The sequence below is a fragment of the Schistocerca nitens genome, chromosome 6, assembly GCF_023898315.1.
Source record: "Schistocerca nitens isolate TAMUIC-IGC-003100 chromosome 6, iqSchNite1.1, whole genome shotgun sequence".
NCBI classification, from domain to species: domain Eukaryota; kingdom Metazoa; phylum Arthropoda; class Insecta; order Orthoptera; family Acrididae; genus Schistocerca; species Schistocerca nitens.
In genome coordinates this window covers 60,895,849-60,914,701 of record NC_064619.1, presented here as the reverse complement: position 1 = coordinate 60,914,701, position 18,853 = coordinate 60,895,849, and positions in this window count along the sequence as shown.

Sequence of the window (18,853 nt, the reverse complement as noted above, 5' to 3'; positions counted from 1 at the left end):
GACCAAAGAGGAATCAACGAAGGTGACAATTAATGAATTGATAGCAAAGCAACACTCACTAGTTGTCGGGTTACAGGAATTGGTTTCGGTATTGGAGGCGAAGCTACAGACTAAGCTTCAGGACAAACGTGTTGAAATTAAAACTGTATATGAACAGAGGCTGGAAAAGCCGCCAGATAATCCGGATGTAGGATCAAAGCCGGATGGTTTTTTTCTGGAATGACCTGGATATAGACGAGGATTTACTGTGGGAAAATAAAGAAACAGTCGAGGACAAGTGTAGACAGATAGTAGTGTCTGTTAATATGCACGACCTACAACTAAACGTGTTGATTGACACCGGTGCAGAATTGAGTGCTGTATCTGGGAAAATATTTGAGTTACTGAAAGACAGACCCGTCATCGTAGTTATGCCAGTGACAGGAGTGAAAATTACCGGTGCTACTGGGAAGGCCAGTAAACCGGCCACAAAACAGATTTTTGTCAACTTCGAGATATGTGGGGCACGATTTGAACAAGAGTTTGTCGTCGTGCCAGACTTAACCACGGAAGTAATTTTCGGGTTAGACTGGCTATTAAAGTACCGTGCAGTGATTAATTGCGAAAGCAAAACTTTGACATGTACGTCACAAGATAAAACAATAGTAGTTAGTTTTGACGAGGTAGGAGACGGTGTGCATAGGCAATACCAGCCTATACACATTGTTAACTGGCCGGATGCTATTGACGTAGGTATGAATTTGAACTACTGTAATGTGAGGAATCTCGGCATTGACAATAGTGTAGAAAGTGAATTGCAAAGTATTGTTGATGGTGTGTCAAACGTAACACACGAACAAAGACGAGGCCTGTATGAAGTAATAATCAGGAATAAGAGTGTGTTTTCAGACAAACCACGGATTGACATTAGTATTGGTGTGAAAAAAGATCGTTTGCGAGAAGTAATGAAGCTAAAAGCCGATGCTCGCATACGTCGTCATGACGCTAAAGCGCGTTTTGCTAAGTTTGCGATTGGAGACTTGGTACTTGTAAAAGCCCATGAGAAATCGAGCGAGATGGACACTGAAATCTCTAAATTTAAGTTTGTTTATAATGGACCATATAAAGTCATTGGTATACCTCACACAAATGCTTATTGCTTAGAGTATCCAAGCTCTGGAAAACTGTTAGGTATACGAAATATTGTAGACTTGAAATTGTACCAACCTAGGATCGATTAACACCACACAATGGGTAATTTGTACAGTATGTAAATATAGAGTGTACGATTTAAACGATTTGCTTGATTGCCATGCTTTTGCCTGACCAAGAAGACATTAAAGAAGTTGTAATTATTAAGTAATTAACTTGTACTAAATGATTTAACAGAGAGCGATCATTTATCAATTGAAAAATCCAAGCTGCTAGTTTAAGTTTTCAGCTGAGTCACAGTAGATTAAGAAATGTAAATATGATTTTGTAACTAGCTGTAAGATTTCATGAATATGTGTTCTACTAGTCGTTGCCGATGTACTTAGACGCTGTTTTAAGTTTCAGGCTAGTACATGCGTGTGATGATGGACAGTATTGTGTTATCCACTGTGATAGTGTTAATGGACTCCTTGAGATTACTCGGGAGTGAGTTTTTCCCAAAGAATTCAGTGAAACGGAGGTTCTGGAAATGCCGTTACAAGGGCGAGTGAGATCAAGCGTGCCGCACAGGCGGGCGCAACAATACTGGCGAGGCGGAGCCGCTGTCGGCTCTTGTGCCGCTGTAGGCTCTCCGTGCCGCTGTCGGCATTCTTTGTACTTGCGAGTACGAAAGGCGGAATAGTTTTTCTTCCCGGACAGCTGATGTGAAAGAATTCTGCTGTCAATATTTATGTTTTTTCGATCTGCTGATTATTATTTTCTTGTTCAGCGTTAAGTGGACTCTCATGACGAGATAATAATTATGAAAAGGTTATATAAAATGTGTATTCTATGTAATTAATTATTAATTTGCGTATTTTGATATAACTGTTTTTTATGACCATGTACTCTGATTAATTTTGTAAATAGTATTCCATTTCTTGACAGTGTTACGAATTTTAATGATTTTGGAATAGCTAAACCATTTTCTATGTTTTCTATGAATTTTAATATGTTGTCAACGTGTTTGATTTTGTGCAAGATGACAGAGTGGAATAAGATTAGGAGTGTCTCCACTCAATTATTATGGTGTAAAAATTGATTTATGCTTAATTAGACGAATGCTAAATTTTGTTGATGTTTTGAGCATACGCATTTCCACTGTTTCTTTTTTGGGACGTTTTCTGAGTCTGTTTAGGATACACGAACATCCTCAGACAATGTGGTGCACGTGTAACGCCGAAAATGCATATCCTCCTATTTCTATCTATTGTACTATAATATTTTTTCCATATTTTGTTACCTGAATATATGACGTTTCTGTGTCTTTGTATATTGTAATTGTTTTACTGTTTGTATATATATATATATATATATATATATATATATATATATATATATATATATATTTATTTATTTATTTATTTATGCATTTATGTTGGTTTGTTTTGTGAATATTATTTGTATTTATACGCTGGGTCTGGCCTAGGGAAAACTATACTATCGAACGAATACATCGATAGGTCGTGTGGAGAACGAAAGTGTTTAGGATCTTTGGTAGTGTTAACTCTGCCGCGTGGAGCGCGGGCTGAGCAGAAAGAGTCTGCCTGGAGTAGCGTGTGGAACAGGTGTGTTGTGTGACGCTCCCGCGAGATGCCGCGCTTTCGGGGTTTGGCAGCATGTAATTGCGCTCGAGTTGCTATGATAGTTTCTGACACGGTGTCGCACACGGGAAGCAGTAGCTGGCGCCCATCAAGAGCCCGTTTCGCCTGGTGACTGTGTCGAGAAGGAGGCGCGCCAACATCCACCTTCTGCAACAGCGACGGCCGACAATGAGTGACTGTCGCCACCTCTTCGATCGACGGCTTCAAACCTTCAATCAACCAACAAGGAAGACTGGAAGCACGTAAAGTTTTAGAACTGTATGACAGACCTCAGCTTTTAAAACTGTTCAAATCACAAAATTACAGCAACGTAGCATGAAGCTTTGTTGCTCATTGTCCCAATTGCATTACCAAGCAGGGCCCCTTCCTTTTCCAGAATGAACCCGAGTGTCGTTGAAATTCAAACGCCAGCATTAAAGCAATATTATTCTATTTCACTGCTTTAATTTCAAAGTTCAGTTAAAGTATTCATAGCTGGCTACAATATTTAGATTACACAAGCACAAATTATGAGTGCGAGTTTTGTTACCATATTTTAGCTTACCTGTGACTACAGCTCAGCTTGGTACGTACTAAATTTTACTATTGTTAATTGTTCAGAATCATTTAATTCAAGTTCAAAGTTAAATCTCTTATTTCTAAATTGCGTAGATTCAAGTAGCTTTTGAAATGATGGTTGAGGTAGTCCAAGACTAACCGTATTTTACTGAATTTCGATGTGCTTCAGAAAGAAAGCTCATTATTAACTTCAGTCACTAAATTAACTTTCGATTTTCCGGTTTTATTAATTCTTTTGCTAAATTAAGTCAGAGTATAGCGAAATTTATTACTTCCGACAAACTTTCAGTTTTCACACTACACGTGTCAACCTTCAGTTGCCACGCTTCTAGTGCTAATTATATGTGTAATAACCTTTCTTTTTCAGTTACTATAGTAATTGTCCTTAGGACTGGCGACCGTAATTTCCCCCAAATCTCAAATATCTAATTACCGCTAGTTAATTGTTGACGTAACGGCCGCACATTTACTTTCTTTATTAACTTTACCCCTTTTCAAAATTAATTTCCACCAGTTTCATTTGCATTTTTCCTTTCATTTAGATGTAACCCCTCCCCCCTCTTTACCGACAGATTAACTTCGGTGACGATTGCTTTTCCCAAATTTCCATTAGGTACACGCGGTTTAATTTTTCACTGTCATTAAGGTCGATAAGTGAGGCGGAGGTTACAAGTTAGGTTTATTTAGTTCTAAGTTCTAGGGACTGATTACCTCAGAAGTTAAGTCGCATAGTGCTCAGAGCCATATGAAGCATTTATTCTGATTTTCTCTACCTCAGAACGTTAATGTGTCGAATATGATACACTGAGATATATGCGGACAGAAACAAATACCGTAAACTCTTGTATAGGACTTATATTTATATTTCTGAAACTTCTGTATGCAAACATATACAGTAAACGTGCGTTTCCTCATACGTGAATCATAGAAACATGGAAAATCGCTTCCATGACATTTAGCTTCAAAATACGCTACATATGTAATGACTTATCGGTCTGACTATACGAAATATGACCACTTCAAATGTTTTTGTTCTTTCAACATTGCAGCCCAGTCAGCAGTCGTGATAATCTAACATCTAGGAAACTATCAACCTCGATTGCGGTAATGAAACCAGCCTTTACGTAGTTTCCAGCCCAAATAATTGAGCCTTCTTCAGAAGATATACGTGAATCTACCATTTGTCTAAGACGCCATGGTTTAGAAGTAAAACTAAAACATCCTGAATAGTTGCAGTCACATTTTAAAAGTGCGGTACATAAGTAATAAGACAACACCAAGACTTCACTTAGACTCTGGCGTGCGCCTCGTCTCCGTGGACACGATGCGGTGGGCCACCGGAGCTCACTTCAAACTAAGTAGGACTAGATAATGCACTGTAAATCAATATGGTGGGGAACATTGCGCATGTCAAACTGATACCATGACTGTCAAAGATAAATTACCAACTGAGTTATATCTTAAAATAAATAACTTATTAAGGGTTCAAAATCGTAAACATAAAACCACTGCGCCAGATTATGACTAAAATGTAACAAACTATGCATGTTGTTGATGTTGTTGTGGTCTTCAGTCCTGAGACTGGTTTGATACAGCTCTCCATGCTATTCTATCCTGTGCAAGATGCTTCATCCCCTAGTACCTACTGCAATCTACATCCTTCTGAATCTGCTTAGTGTATTCATCTCTTGGTCCCCCTCTACGATTTTTACCCTCCACACTGCCCTCCAGTACTAAATTGGTGATTCCTTGATGCCTCAGAACATGTCCTACCAACCGGTCCCTTCTTCTAGTCAAGTTGTGCCACAAACTCCTCCCCAATTCTATTCAATACCTCCTCATTATTTATGTGCGCCACCCATCTAATCCTCAGCATTCTTCTGTAGCACCACATTTCGAAAGCTTCTATTCTCTTCCTGTCTATACTATTTACCGTCCATGTTTCACGTCCATCATGGCTACACTCCATACAAATACTTTCAGAAACGTCTTCCTGACACTTTAATGAATACTCGATGTTAACAAATTTCTCTTCTTCAGAAACGCTTTCCTTGCCATTGCCAGTCTACATTTTATATCCACTCTACTTCGAGCATCATCAGTTATTTTGCTCCATAAATAGCAAAACTCCTTTACTACTTTAAGTGTCACTTTTCCTAATCTAATTCCCTCAGTATCACCCGACATAATTTGACTACATTCCATTATCATCGTTTTACTTTTGTTGATGTTGATCTTATACCCTCCTTTCAAGACACTGTCCATTCCATTCAACTGCTCTTCCAAGTACTTTGCTGTCTCTGACAGAAGTACAATGTCATCGGGGAACCTCGAAATTTTTATTTCTGCTCCTTGGATTTTAATACCTACTCCGAACTTTTCTTTGTTTCCTTTACTGCTTGCTCAATATACAGACTGAATAGCATCGGGGAGAGGCTACAATCCTGTCTCATTCCCTTCCAACCACTGCTCCACTTTCATGTCCCTCTACTCTTGTAACTGCCATCTGGTTTCTGTACAAATTGTAAATAGCCTATCGCTCCCTGTATTTTACCCCTGCCACCTTCAAAATTTCAAAGAGAGTATTCCAGTCAATATTTTCAAAAGCTTTCTCTAAGTTTACAAATGCTAGAAACGTAGGTTTGCCTTTCCTTAATCTTTCTTCTAATTCGTAGGGTCAGCATTGCCTTACGTGTTCCAACATTTCTACGGAATCCAAACTGATCTTCCCCGAGGTCGGCTTCTATCAGTTTTTCCATTCGTGAGTAAAGAATTCACGAGCCCGCATCTCGTGGTCGTGCGGTAGCGTTCTCGCTTCCCACGCCCGGGTTCCCGGGTTCGATTCCCGGCGGGGTCAGGGATTTTCTCTGCCTCGTGATGGCTGGGTGTTGTGTGCTGTCCTTAGGTTAGTTAGGTTTAAGTAGTTCTAAGTTCTAGGGGACTGATGACCATAGATGTTAAGTCCCATAGTGCTCAGAGCCATTGAAAGAATTCACGTTAGTATTTTGCAGCCGTGACTTATTAAACTAATTGTTCGGTAATTTTCACATATGTCAACACCTGCTTTCTTTGGGATTGGAATTATTATATTCTTCTTGAAGTCTGAGGGAATTTCGCCTGTCTCATACATCTTGCTCACCAGATGGTAGAGTTTTGTCAGGACTGGCTCTTCCAAGGCTGTCAGTAGTTCTAAAGGAATGTTGTCTACCCCCGAGGCCTTGTTTCGACTCAGGTCTTTCAGTGCTCTGTCAAACTCTTCACGCAGTATCATATCTCCCATTTCATCTTCATCTACATCCTCTTCCATCTCCATAATATTGTCCTCAAGAACATCGCACCTGTATAGATTCTCTATATACACCTTCCACCTTTCTGGTTTCCCTTCTTTGCTTAGAACTGGGTTTCCATCTGAGCTCTTGATATTCATGCAGGTGGTTCTCTTTGCTCCAAAGGTCTCTTTAATTTTCCTGTAGGCATTATCTATCTTACCCTTGGTGAGATAAGCCTCTACATCCTTACATCTGTCCTCTAGCCATCCCTGCTTAGCCATTTTGCACTTCCTGTCGATCTCATTTTTGAGACGTTTGAATTCCTTTTTGCCTGCTTCACTTACTGCGTTTCTTACTCTCTCCTTTCATCAATTAAATTCAGTATCTCTTCTGTTACCGAAGGATTTCGACTAGCCCTCCTCTTTTTACCTACTTGATCCTCTGCTGCCTTCACTATTTCATCCCTCAAAGCAACCCAATCTTCTTCTACTGTATTTCTTTCCCTCATTTCTTTCAATTGTTGCCTTTTCCTCTCCCTGAAACTCTGTACAACCTCTGGTTCTTTCAGTTTATCCAGGTCCCACCTCCTTAAATTCTCACCTTTTTGCAGTTTCTTCAGTTTTAATCTACAGTTCATAATCAATAGATTGTGATCGGAGTCCACATCTGCCCCTGGAAATGTCTTACAATTTAAAACCTGGTTCCTAAATCCCTGTCTTACCATTATATAATCTATCTGAAACCTCCTAGTATCTCCAGGGTTCTTCCATGTATAAAACCTTGTTTCAAGATTCTTGAACCAAGTGTTAGCTATGATTAAGTTATGCTCTGTGCGAAATTCTACCAGGTGGCTTCTTCATTCATTTCTTAACCCCAATCCATATTCACCTACTGCGTTTCCTTCTCTCCCTTTTCCTACTCCAGAATTCCAGTCTTCCCTGACTATTAAATTTTCGTCTCCCTTCACTACCTGAATAATTTCTCTTATCTCATCATACATTTCATTAATTTCTTCATCATCTGCATAGCGAGTTGGCAAATAAACTTGTACTACTGTTGTAGGAGTGCGCCTCGTCTCTATCTTTGCCACGTTAATGCGTTCACCATGCTGTTTGTAGTAGCTAACCCGCACTCCTATTTTTTTATTCATTATTAATCCTACTCCTGCATTACCCCTATTTGATTTGTATTTATAACCCTGTATTCATCTGACCAAAAGTCTTGTTCCTCCTGCCACCGAACATCACTAATTCCCACTATATCTTACTTTAACCTACCCTTTTCCCTTTTTAAATTTTCTAACCTACCTGCCCAATTAAGGGGTCCACTCTCCGATCCGTAGAACGCCAATTTTGTTCCTCCTGATAACGACGTCCTCCTGAGAAATCCCCGCCCGGAGATCCAAATGGGGGACTATTTTACCTCCAGAATATCTTACCCAAGAGGACTCCATCATCATTTAATCATACAATGAAGCTGCATGCCCTCGGGAAAAATTACGGCTGTAGTTTCCCCTTGCTTTCAGCCGTTCGCAGTACCACAACAGCAAGGCCGTTTTGGTTAGTGTTACAGGGCCAGATCAGTCTATCATCCAGACATGTTTGTCTGGCCTCTCAACAGATACTCCTCCGATGTAGTTGCACTTACGGTACAGCTATCTGTGTCGTTGAGGCACGCAAGCATGCATAGATTTATATAATTTTGAACACACTACCCCGACTTACACTATTAGAATTTATAGGTCCTTATCGACCTTTTGGGATTTAATTCCCTTCACATTTATTTGCAGTCACAATGCAGAGACGGTTTCATAGTTGTCCATTTATGGCATGCACATGGGCATATTGGAAGCAATCTCTTTTCTTAATTTTTATTTGTTCCCTGTGAAGGACATGCCGTTTTCCCCTTGTCAAGTGTCCATAAAATTTTCCTATGTGTCTTTTCGCTTCAAGTACGTTTTATCATATCATATCTATTCAACAATAGCCTTTTATATAAGAGGCGATAATTCTCTTTTGTAGCGCGTAGTGAAATTGACCACTGTCGGTCGATAGAGTATAAGGGTGATGAAAGGGCGTTGCAAGTCCCTTTACGCAATTACCATATTTTTTACACGTGAAACATAATGTGATCTATGCTGGTCATTTGCTGTTAAATGGCGATGTAGTGGCGTTGCTCGTTCACTTGCGCGCTATTTTTTTTAGTAACAAGATAAAAAATTAATCTTCATAACATTCTTCATTCAGTGCGTGTCAGCAATACAGAATTATATCTACATCAACTGATAAAAACACCTTCTCTTCCATCTGTGTACAGGTTAACCGAGAGTATTGCATTATGGCGTTTACACACTACAATTCCGCTGTTTCATGTCCTCTGTCATCTTTCATTAATAACGATGGGTGCGTCATGCAACATTCGTTGCAAAAGGGCCGATATATTCTTATAGTGTAAGTCGGAGTAATATAAATCAATGCATAGTTTGTTACATTTAAGTCATAACCTGGCGCAGAGGCTTTAAGACTTTCAACCTTTCTATAGGTTACTTGTTTTAAGATATAACGGCGTTGGTCTTTTATCTTTGACTGTCATGGTCTCACGTATGCGCAATGTTCTCCGTCATGTTGATTTTCAGCGCGTTATCTAGTCCTGCTTAGTTTGACATGAGCTCCCGAGGCCCACCGCACCGCCTCCAAGGAGACGAGGCGCACGCCAGAGCTTAAATCTTGGTGTTGACTTAGTACTTATGTACCGCATTTTTAAAATGTGACTACGCCTATTCAAGCTGTTTCAGTTTTATTTGTAGACCATGCCCTCTTAGAAATATTATGTATTCAGGTATATCTTCTGAAGAAGACTGAATTATTTTGGCTGAAACCTAGTTAAATGTTAGTTTCATTACCGCAATCGAGGCCAATGGTTTCTTATACACTTCGAATATCGTAGACATTCCAAGCAGTATTATTCAGCACAGGAAAGTCACGCATATAACGTCAATTACATCCTCATAGGGAGATGAGATGAGCAGCAGACCCGCTCGATACAGGATGTTTCAGACTGATGGTCAGTATTCAGGTATACGACGGGGACGACCATTCGAAACAAAAAAACCCATACCTTAAGTGCTATTAGCTGTTCTTGATCTTCAGAACTTTAAAACAAATCTACTTTGAAACAAATTTCTTCCACCTGGAGCTCTTTGCTTTCCATATATTGGGAAGTGGAAATGTGGAACAAAACCGAAAAAAAACGTCCAATGAACATGTGCTCTAAAATGCATGCATACCTTAAAAGTATGAGAACTTGTAGAAACGCTTTGTCTGCTATGAATGCAGTTCTCTGTTGCCTTGGTCTGTGACAGTTTCGGACACGGATTTCCATCTGCAGCTTATTTTCCTGCAGGAACCATCTAAAATATCCAATGGGTTTCGGTATACAGGAGAAAAACAAACTGCAGATGGAAACCCATATCCGAAACCGTCACTCTAAAAACACCCTCTAGAGCCCCCACAACATTTCTACGTCATCCTGTATATACAAGGAATTAGGAGTATGAGTACAGATGTTGTGGTCATACGTACCTTAGTTTGCACCCACTTCAGTGCTCTAGTTGCATTTTTATTCTGTCTGTCTGCACCTGATATTCTCTGCACGATCGTAACTGCACCACTAAGTGAACTACGCCTGTCAGTATGGACTAACCGTTTGCATCCATGTGCCCACAATTTAATACCTGACTTGGTGCCCAGAGGGAAAATAAACATTAGTGGCTTGCTCTTGCCAGATACACTTGAAGGTACTAATCAAACTAAAATATACAACTCCTAAGCCTCCTAGGAAGAAAGCCTAATAGGTACAGTTCTTGGCCTGCAAATGAAGTAAGTACTGATGTAATGCTGTTTAGTATGCCATACTAAGTCGCCAATAAAAATATCTGCACTTACACACCTAACACCCTGTCTGTAAAAGGTGTCGCAGCAATGTTGTCTCAAACTTACAAGAACTGTAGAGGGTGGTCACATTTTAGAGACCACGTTTAATGGACCTTTTTTTCTTGTTTTGATGGTTGCCTCAACCTCTCTAAACATTCGAAATTTTTTTCACGTGATGAATCACATAAGCCGCGCTGGATTAGCCGAGCGGTCTAGGGCGCTGCAGTCGCGGCTGGTCCCGGCGGAGGTTCGAGTCCTCCCTCGGGCATGGTTGCGTGTGTTTGTCCTCAGCATAATTTAGGTTAACTAGTGTGTAAGCTTAGGGACTGATGATCTTAGCAGTTAAGTGCCACAAGATTTCACACACATTTCAACATTTGAACATGAATCACATAAACGTTCCTCCACAAATATTTCTGAAACGGAATGTGCTTTTGATATGCGGTTTGCACAGAATGGATTGGTAGTCAGGAGCTCGTACTCTTAGTCAGTCAACAGACTGTAATAATACGTAGAAAGTCTGTTTTTTGTGCAAATTATTTTTTTGAACCAAACAGTGCGTGTTGATATTAAGAAACTAGAAGTTGGGTAAATTAGAACGTCAGTAGTATTTGTTGAAGTATTCTACAGCGAGTAACTTACGAGACCATTTATTTTGAAAAGTTCCGTCACTGACACTTACACAATAGCTGTGGCAGAACACACAAAAGAACAACGTAAGTGCATTGCATTTGAAATAACCTGTCATAATGTTCATGTAGAGAAATTAACACAGTTCTCATAATCGTTTCGAAGCAGCTGTTGATGGAAAGAGATACGGTAGGGATGGAATTTGTGCCGATGGAGAATGCGTAGGAGTTTCTCTGACACATGCAACTTTCTCGTGTGATTGCACGGGGGATAAAGTGTGGATCAACTGTAACAGCCGGAAGAACATTAATTTCCCCATCTTCTGTCGTCACCTGTTTCCTTCCGTTACGTTGTGTAGGTGTTAAACTACCACTGTCGCGTAACTGGTTAAAGAGGCTCAAACAATAACAGCCTAGGTGGTTCACATATACTTTGGTATCTTGCTACATACACCATACAAGAACAAACTGCATTCTTTCTACACTCCGCATACACCAGGAGCATGTCAGCCTTTTCTGCGCTGATAAATCCTAACGCCCACGCCCGGCGTGCTGCTTGGCATATTACACACTAACCAACAACTCGCAGTGCACTCAAGGAACAGACAAGTAGACTGTAAGCAAAAAAAACAACGTCGTCCCTAGTATCTATGCATGTTGAATGGCACGAACAAGTGTCGGTGTGCGAACTTTTCAAAATAGGGTATCTCCTAAATGACTCGTACTAGACTCCTACAGTAAACACCACTGACATTCTAATTGACACTACACTAGACTCCTAAAGTAAGCACCACAGATATTCTGACTTAAACTACTTTCTATTTTTTAGTGTCAACAGTCATTGTTCCATTCAAAAAGTGTATGTTTTCACAAAAAATTCTCTTTCTAACTATTATTACAATCGGTTTATTGGCTAACAATAATAGCTCATTCTGAGGAAACAACAAATCAATAACGCTTTCCATTTTTGCAGTATTTGCGCTGCAAGTTTTAGGTGATTCATGCTGTATACAGAGGGCCTTTTATTATTCGTACACACTACTAAAGGTTGTAAAGGAGACATAATGGATCAGTTTTTACACACGAAATCATGTCCGGTAACGTAATCCAACGACGATACAGGGCGTAAAAGCTATAGGCGCCAGCGCCTGTAAATGTATGCACACTTGACAGCAAAAGTAGTAGCCACTGCTGAATGCAACCAACATAACAAAGATGCGTCGTAGGTCCTCTAAATGCCCAAACCCTGTGGGGTGCAGCCGTTTGACTACGTACAATGGTTATCGCAAGAGAGCGCTACTCATTAAGGCAGTCAGTCCAGAAGTAAACTAATATCGCAATACAACAAATATTATAAATTATTGCGCTAAAGGACACTTCAAAAGTCTTATCCCAAAAATTAAATGACATGAAAAGTTTTTGTTCGGATTTCTGAATATGAAACCACTCTTAACCAAACAAAGCTTGCATCTCTGATCGAGACTCGACTAATCATAAAGAGACGTAAAATAACGAAGTGTTCACCAGTGTCAGTTTACAAGACCGAATGTTCGAACCTGGAAATAGATGACGATACTCTTAGCACAACACCTGGAACCCCATCAAGATTATGTTGTTACTGAGAAGAAACCACGATGTATATAATAATGTGCTACGCAGAAGTGTGAAACGCCATGAAGTAAAGTTGTGGTGATGGACGGGGAGTAGAACTCAGTACCTATATGAATTGTTAACGAAGGACAATCAGTTGTCAGATATTAAATATATTCACCAATAGTGTTATATTTTACTCTGAAACGACGATAGAATTTATTTTTGCCTGGCAGGGATTCGAAACCGGCAACTTTCGCCTTTGCCTTATAGCTACGAATAGACATAAAATATTTATAGTTTCTTCGTCAGTAGCGAGATGTGCACATGTCCAGCTACAGGCAACGAAACGAATATTCTCTGCTGCCTGGGACTCCAACCTCGCACATATCACTATCAAATTCCCTTTCACTGGCAGTTAGGAGCGCACCATTCGTAGAGATTTGGCATTGTGAGGAAACCACGAAACAAAGAGAAAGTATCATATCGAATGTTTCAAATCCAGAGAAAAACTGGAACTAGAGTTCGAATCCTAGTCCTCTGCCAACTTTTTCAAAATCCTAAGGCCACTTAAAACAATAAAAGAAGGTCCTATGACATTATATGACGATGGGTTCGTGAACTAAAATGATGTTTTTATTATGATGCAGCACGCAGCACACAGTACGAAAAGTGTTGACTTCCACTAGATCTGATGTTGTGAATAATCCGTTCCTGGTACAGTAGTGAACGTCATGCAGTAAAAACTCAATGCCGTGACGTGACGCCCTTAGTTTTCCTATCTTTCTCATGTCATATTCCGTCTGTCTCCTAACAGCATGAGTCCGACAGAAGCTCATAGACAGTTCGTTTTCTAACCAGTCAGTAATAGAAAAATCTTGCGGAAATGTGTTTGTGAATGGACAAGTGCGTGTCGTTCATGCGAAGACTAATTTCTGCGCAATCAGCTGGTGGCCGTTGATACAGACTGGCGTCCGCCGAAATTACCTCGACGCGCCGGGCATGGAGCCTAATCTTCAGCGGACTTTTTTGCGCTTTAATTAGCAAGTTTAACATTAAATAACGTTGCATATGATATAATGCTACGTTTCCGCATGCTTCGTACCGATGTTTTATGGCATGTTTGCCACAAGCGTATTTAACTACGGCTTTATTTTGTTCTCGTTTGTAATACTGCTCGTGCCAAAACAACTTGAGAATTTCTCAATTTTGACGGGATGAAGAGCATCGCTTATGCATTAGAAAACGAAAACGGAGTAAAGAATAATATTTTTCACATTGTGTTCTGTTTGTGTTTAATAAAAGGATGAAAGCAATGGGGGCAATTCGAAACACCTGCGCCCTGGGTGAAGTGGGAGTTAACGTAAAAGTGAAGTTGTATTGTTTCCAGCACAATCGTTTCGAGACAGATTCATCACTACATCCAAGGAGAGAAACAGGCGTTGTTGAAGGACGTTTCTGCGATTTGCTGCTACGTTCAATACCAGTGTACCCCACAACTGGCAAGTGGCGACCAATTAACTTATGTGCGAAATTTGCCTTCAGTAGTCTTATTGAGGTTAAAGGAAAGGCAAGAGAATTATACCATAACGTATCGTCGAAACCGATATTAGCCGTGAAATGGGAAGGATGGGGAATGAAGTCATCTGTGCAGTCTCAAAGGATTGACCCTGGCATTTGCTGTAAGAGATTTAACGAGGTCACCGAAAACCTAAATAATTGTGGCCGTACGGTGATTTGAAGCACCGTATGGCAACTTCATAAGTAGAGAAAAGCGGATAAGCTATAACAAACGTTATTTCAAATGATGGCCTGCAGAAACCCACAAAATTTCTTGATATTGATATACATCTTGCGGCAGAAAGAAGGTGTTTAGTGTTACGAACTGTTTCAAAAGGATGTGTTCTTCACTGTTGACATCTGTTGCCAATGAGATGCCTAGCAGTTGCAGAGTAACAAATGCGACTTGGTAGAAAGTGGCTCTGAGCACTATGGGACTTAACAGCTATGGTAATCAGTCCCCTAGAACTTAGAACTACTTAAACCTAACTAACCTAAGGACAGCACACAACACCCAGCTATCACGAGGCAGAGAAAATCCCCGACCCCGCCGGGATGGTAGAAAGTATAAAAGCGACAAGGAGCTTGGTTGGCAAACATGTATGCTTCACGTCTTCTGACCTGGCACGCACATGTGTTTACCTTTCTCGCCCCTTACCGATCATTCACGAGGAAAGTTAGTTTTTGTTTCTTTTGTTTTAGCTACTGCCCTTTAAACGTTGCTTAATTCAGAATCAGCAAATTGGTACATGTATAGGATCAGAAACTAGTTACGCATCATCAGACTGTTTTCGATAACGAGGTGGTATATGTCTTTGACAGTTTCTCTGATATTTCTGTCTATTCTGTTCAATAACATTACGGGAGACGCTATTAATAAGCACTAAGTCAATACAACTGATTTCTCAACAGGAATGGCTGTCTTAATAAAAAATGAAGTCGTCTGTCGCATTCAAGTAGCTTTACCGGACTACCACGTATATATACCATTTTGTCTGTGAGAGTAGTTGCTGAATGAAACATAGTTGATAGAGTGTTCAGTGATACGATGTCATTAACAGATTTGTGTATTTTCAATAACAATTCCACAGTATTTTATTTTTCTTCCCTCTCCTGGTTACCGAACACAGCAAGATGTCGTTTTGAGTTGGATATATCTGAAACTTCCTGGCAGATTAAAACTGTGTGCCCGACCGAGACTCGAACTCGGGACCTTGCCTTTCGCGGGCAAGTGCTCTACCATCTGAGCTACCGAAGCACAACTCACGCCCGGTCCTCACAGCTTTCCTTCTGCCAGTATCTCGTCTGCTACCTTCCAAACTGTACAGAAGCTCTTCTGCGAAGAGATACTGGCAGAAGTAAAGCTGTGAGGACCGGGCGTGAGTCGTGCTTCGGTAGCTCAGATGGTAGAGTACTTGCCCGCAAAAGGCAAAGGTCCCGAGTTCGAGTCTCGGTCGGGCACACAGTTTTAATCTGCCAGGAAGTTTCATATCAGCGCACACTCCGCTGCAGAGTGAAAATCTCATTCTTGGATATATCTACTTGCACCTCAATCACAGTGGAGGTAAAATGTTACTCTCGCGCCAGTTTGGAACCGAGAACTACTTTCTGTTACTCTTTACAGTGCGTCGGAATTTTCATGGAACAAGTGATCACCTGAACTGTTCATCACCTGCTTAGTGTCATTGTGAATTATGACACTGATAATTTGCCATGTAGGCAACGAGATAATTCGAAGCTGTTGTCTGAAAGCAGTCTCCCCTGTCCGTAAACATATGTTTGATAAATTGATGACACACTGAAGAGGAATTCATTCAGAATCTTTGGTTCGTACACCATTCATACACAAAGTGTATCACGCAAGATAATACTCTGTCTTTTCCGAAAGTAACAGAATTATCACAGCATCACCAGACATGTTCCACTATGTTGTAATAACCCTATCACAGTCGTAAGAATACGATTGTGTTTCTACACGCAATGCATTTCTTGAGTAGGCTAACAATTTAGGAGTGTGTCTTATCCATCACTGATGTAGCGCTTAATTAGTTACTGCTAAGTAATAAGGAGTATTTTAGTATTTATGAGAGAGAAGGAAGGGAAGTTGCCCAGACCAAGAAGTGTGAACAAATACTTTGTACAGGTGTTATGAAATACCCCGAAATATGTTACCCACTGGCTTCAAACCAGCATGGATTCGGAAAACATCACTCTGTATTCGCATGACGAAATATGTACAGGGGCACTCATGTTGATTCCTTATTTATAAAGTTCCAAAAACGCCTTTGGTCTCATTCCTCATAAGCGGCTTCCTACTACACTGCTTTCCTATGGACCATCGTCTCATTTGTGAGACTGGATTCGTTATGTCTTGTCTGGAAGGTCACAGTTTGCAGTAACTGACGGGATGTAACATAGCGAAACGCAAGTGCTGAGTGTGATTCTGCAAATAAAGTGATGTAGACATTCCACTATTTGTAATCGACATAAACTATTTCGCAGTCAGTCAGAACATTTTTCTTAGATTTGTAGCTGGTAATGCTTCCGTCTACTAAACTCCTCAAAAGAGCAAAACGAATTGCAAAATGATGTTGAAAATATATCCCCTTTGTGAAAATCGTGACAATGGACCCTGAACTATGAAATGTGTGAGGTTTGTCAGACTTCGAGACATCGATAAGTGAAGCAAATTTTAGGGTGCTATAGATCTAATGAGAGCCCAATGGATTACAAATATAAACAAGTAACTGGGAAACATCACATGTTGTGGTGAATGTGAAAGAAATGCTGGGTTATTGACACAGTTCTTAGAATACTCAAGAGATATACCAAGCCGACTGCCAGCACTATGTTTGTTCAACCTCTTCTGGAATACTGCTGAGCACTGTGCCATCATTACCTGACAAGACTGACGCAGGACATCGAAAACCTTGAAATAAACCAGCTGATATTGTAGTGTAGCGAATTACAGGAGATAGTGTTTTTGTGGAAGGGGGAGGGGACAGGCGGATCAGTTGGGGATGTAATATTAAAACACCGCCCAACGTTATTTCCATGACATTTCTACAACCATCTTTCTCCTCTGCATGCAAACTGTTTTTGTTGTCACCGGTGTACAAAGTATGATATTAGAACTTACTACTGTAATAATATAAATGCAATTAGAGGCCACACACAAAGATTTTGATGTTCTTTTCTCTTGAGCTTCATACGTGAGAGGAACTGTCGAGAAACTGGAGCGGTTCTGTGTACCTTTTACGAAACACTTAACTGCGAATTGTAGAGTAATTGTGCATCATTGCATTGTAAACGTAACGCCACAGCAGAATTTAATTTCTGTAGTGCAGCACTTATTCACTTATTATTTTAGAGACAATGAGTACACTTTATACAGGGTGGGTCACCTAACATTACCACTGGATATATTTTGTAAACCACATCAAATACTGACGAATCGATTCTACACACCGAACGTGAGGAGAGGGGCTAGTGAAATTGGTTAATACAAACCATAAAAAAATGCACGGAAGTATGTTTTTTAACACAAACCTACGTTTTTTAAATGGAAACCCGTTAGTTTTGTTAGCACATCTGAACATATAAACAAATACGTAATCAGTGCCGTTTGTTACATTGTAAAATGTTAATTACATCCGGAGATATTGTAACCTAAAGTTGACGCTTCAGTACCACTCCTCCGCTGTTCGATCGTGTGTATCGGAGAGCACCGAATTACGTAGGCATCCAAAGGGAACGGTGATGGACCTTAGGTACAGAAGAGACTGGAACAGCACATTACGTCCACATGCTAACACCTTTTTATTGGTCTTTTTCACCGACGCACATGTACATTACCATGAGGGGTGAGGTACACGTACACACGTGGTTTCCGTTTTCAATTACGGAGTGGAATAGAGTGTGTCCCGACATGTCAGGCCAATAGATGTTCAATGTGGTGGCCATCATTTGCTGCACACAATTGCAATCTCTGGCCTAATGAATGTCGTAAACGCCGCAGTACATCTGATTTAATGTCGCCGCAGGCTGCCACAATACGTTGTTTCATATCCTCTGGGGTTGTAGGCACATCACGTACACATTCTCCTTTAACGTACCCCACAGAAAGAAGTCCAGAGGTGTAAGATCAGGAGAATGGGCTGGCCAATTTATGCGTCCTCCACGTCCTATGAAACGCCCATCGAACCTCCTGTCAAGGGTCAGCCTAGTGTTAATTGCGGGATGTGCAGGTGCACCATCATGCTGATATCACATACGTCGACGCGTTTCCAGTGGGACATTTTCGAGCAAATTTGGCAGATCATTCTGTAGAAACGCGATGTATGTTGCAGCTGTTTGGGTCCCTGCAATGAAGTGAGGACCAATGAGGTAGTCGCCAATGATTCCGCACCATACATTTACAGTCCACGGTCGCTGTCGCTCTACCTGTCTGAGCCAGCGAGGATTGTCCACGGACTAGTAATGCATGTTCCGTAGATTCATTGCCCGGTGGTTTGTGAAACCCGCTTCATCGGTAAACTGGT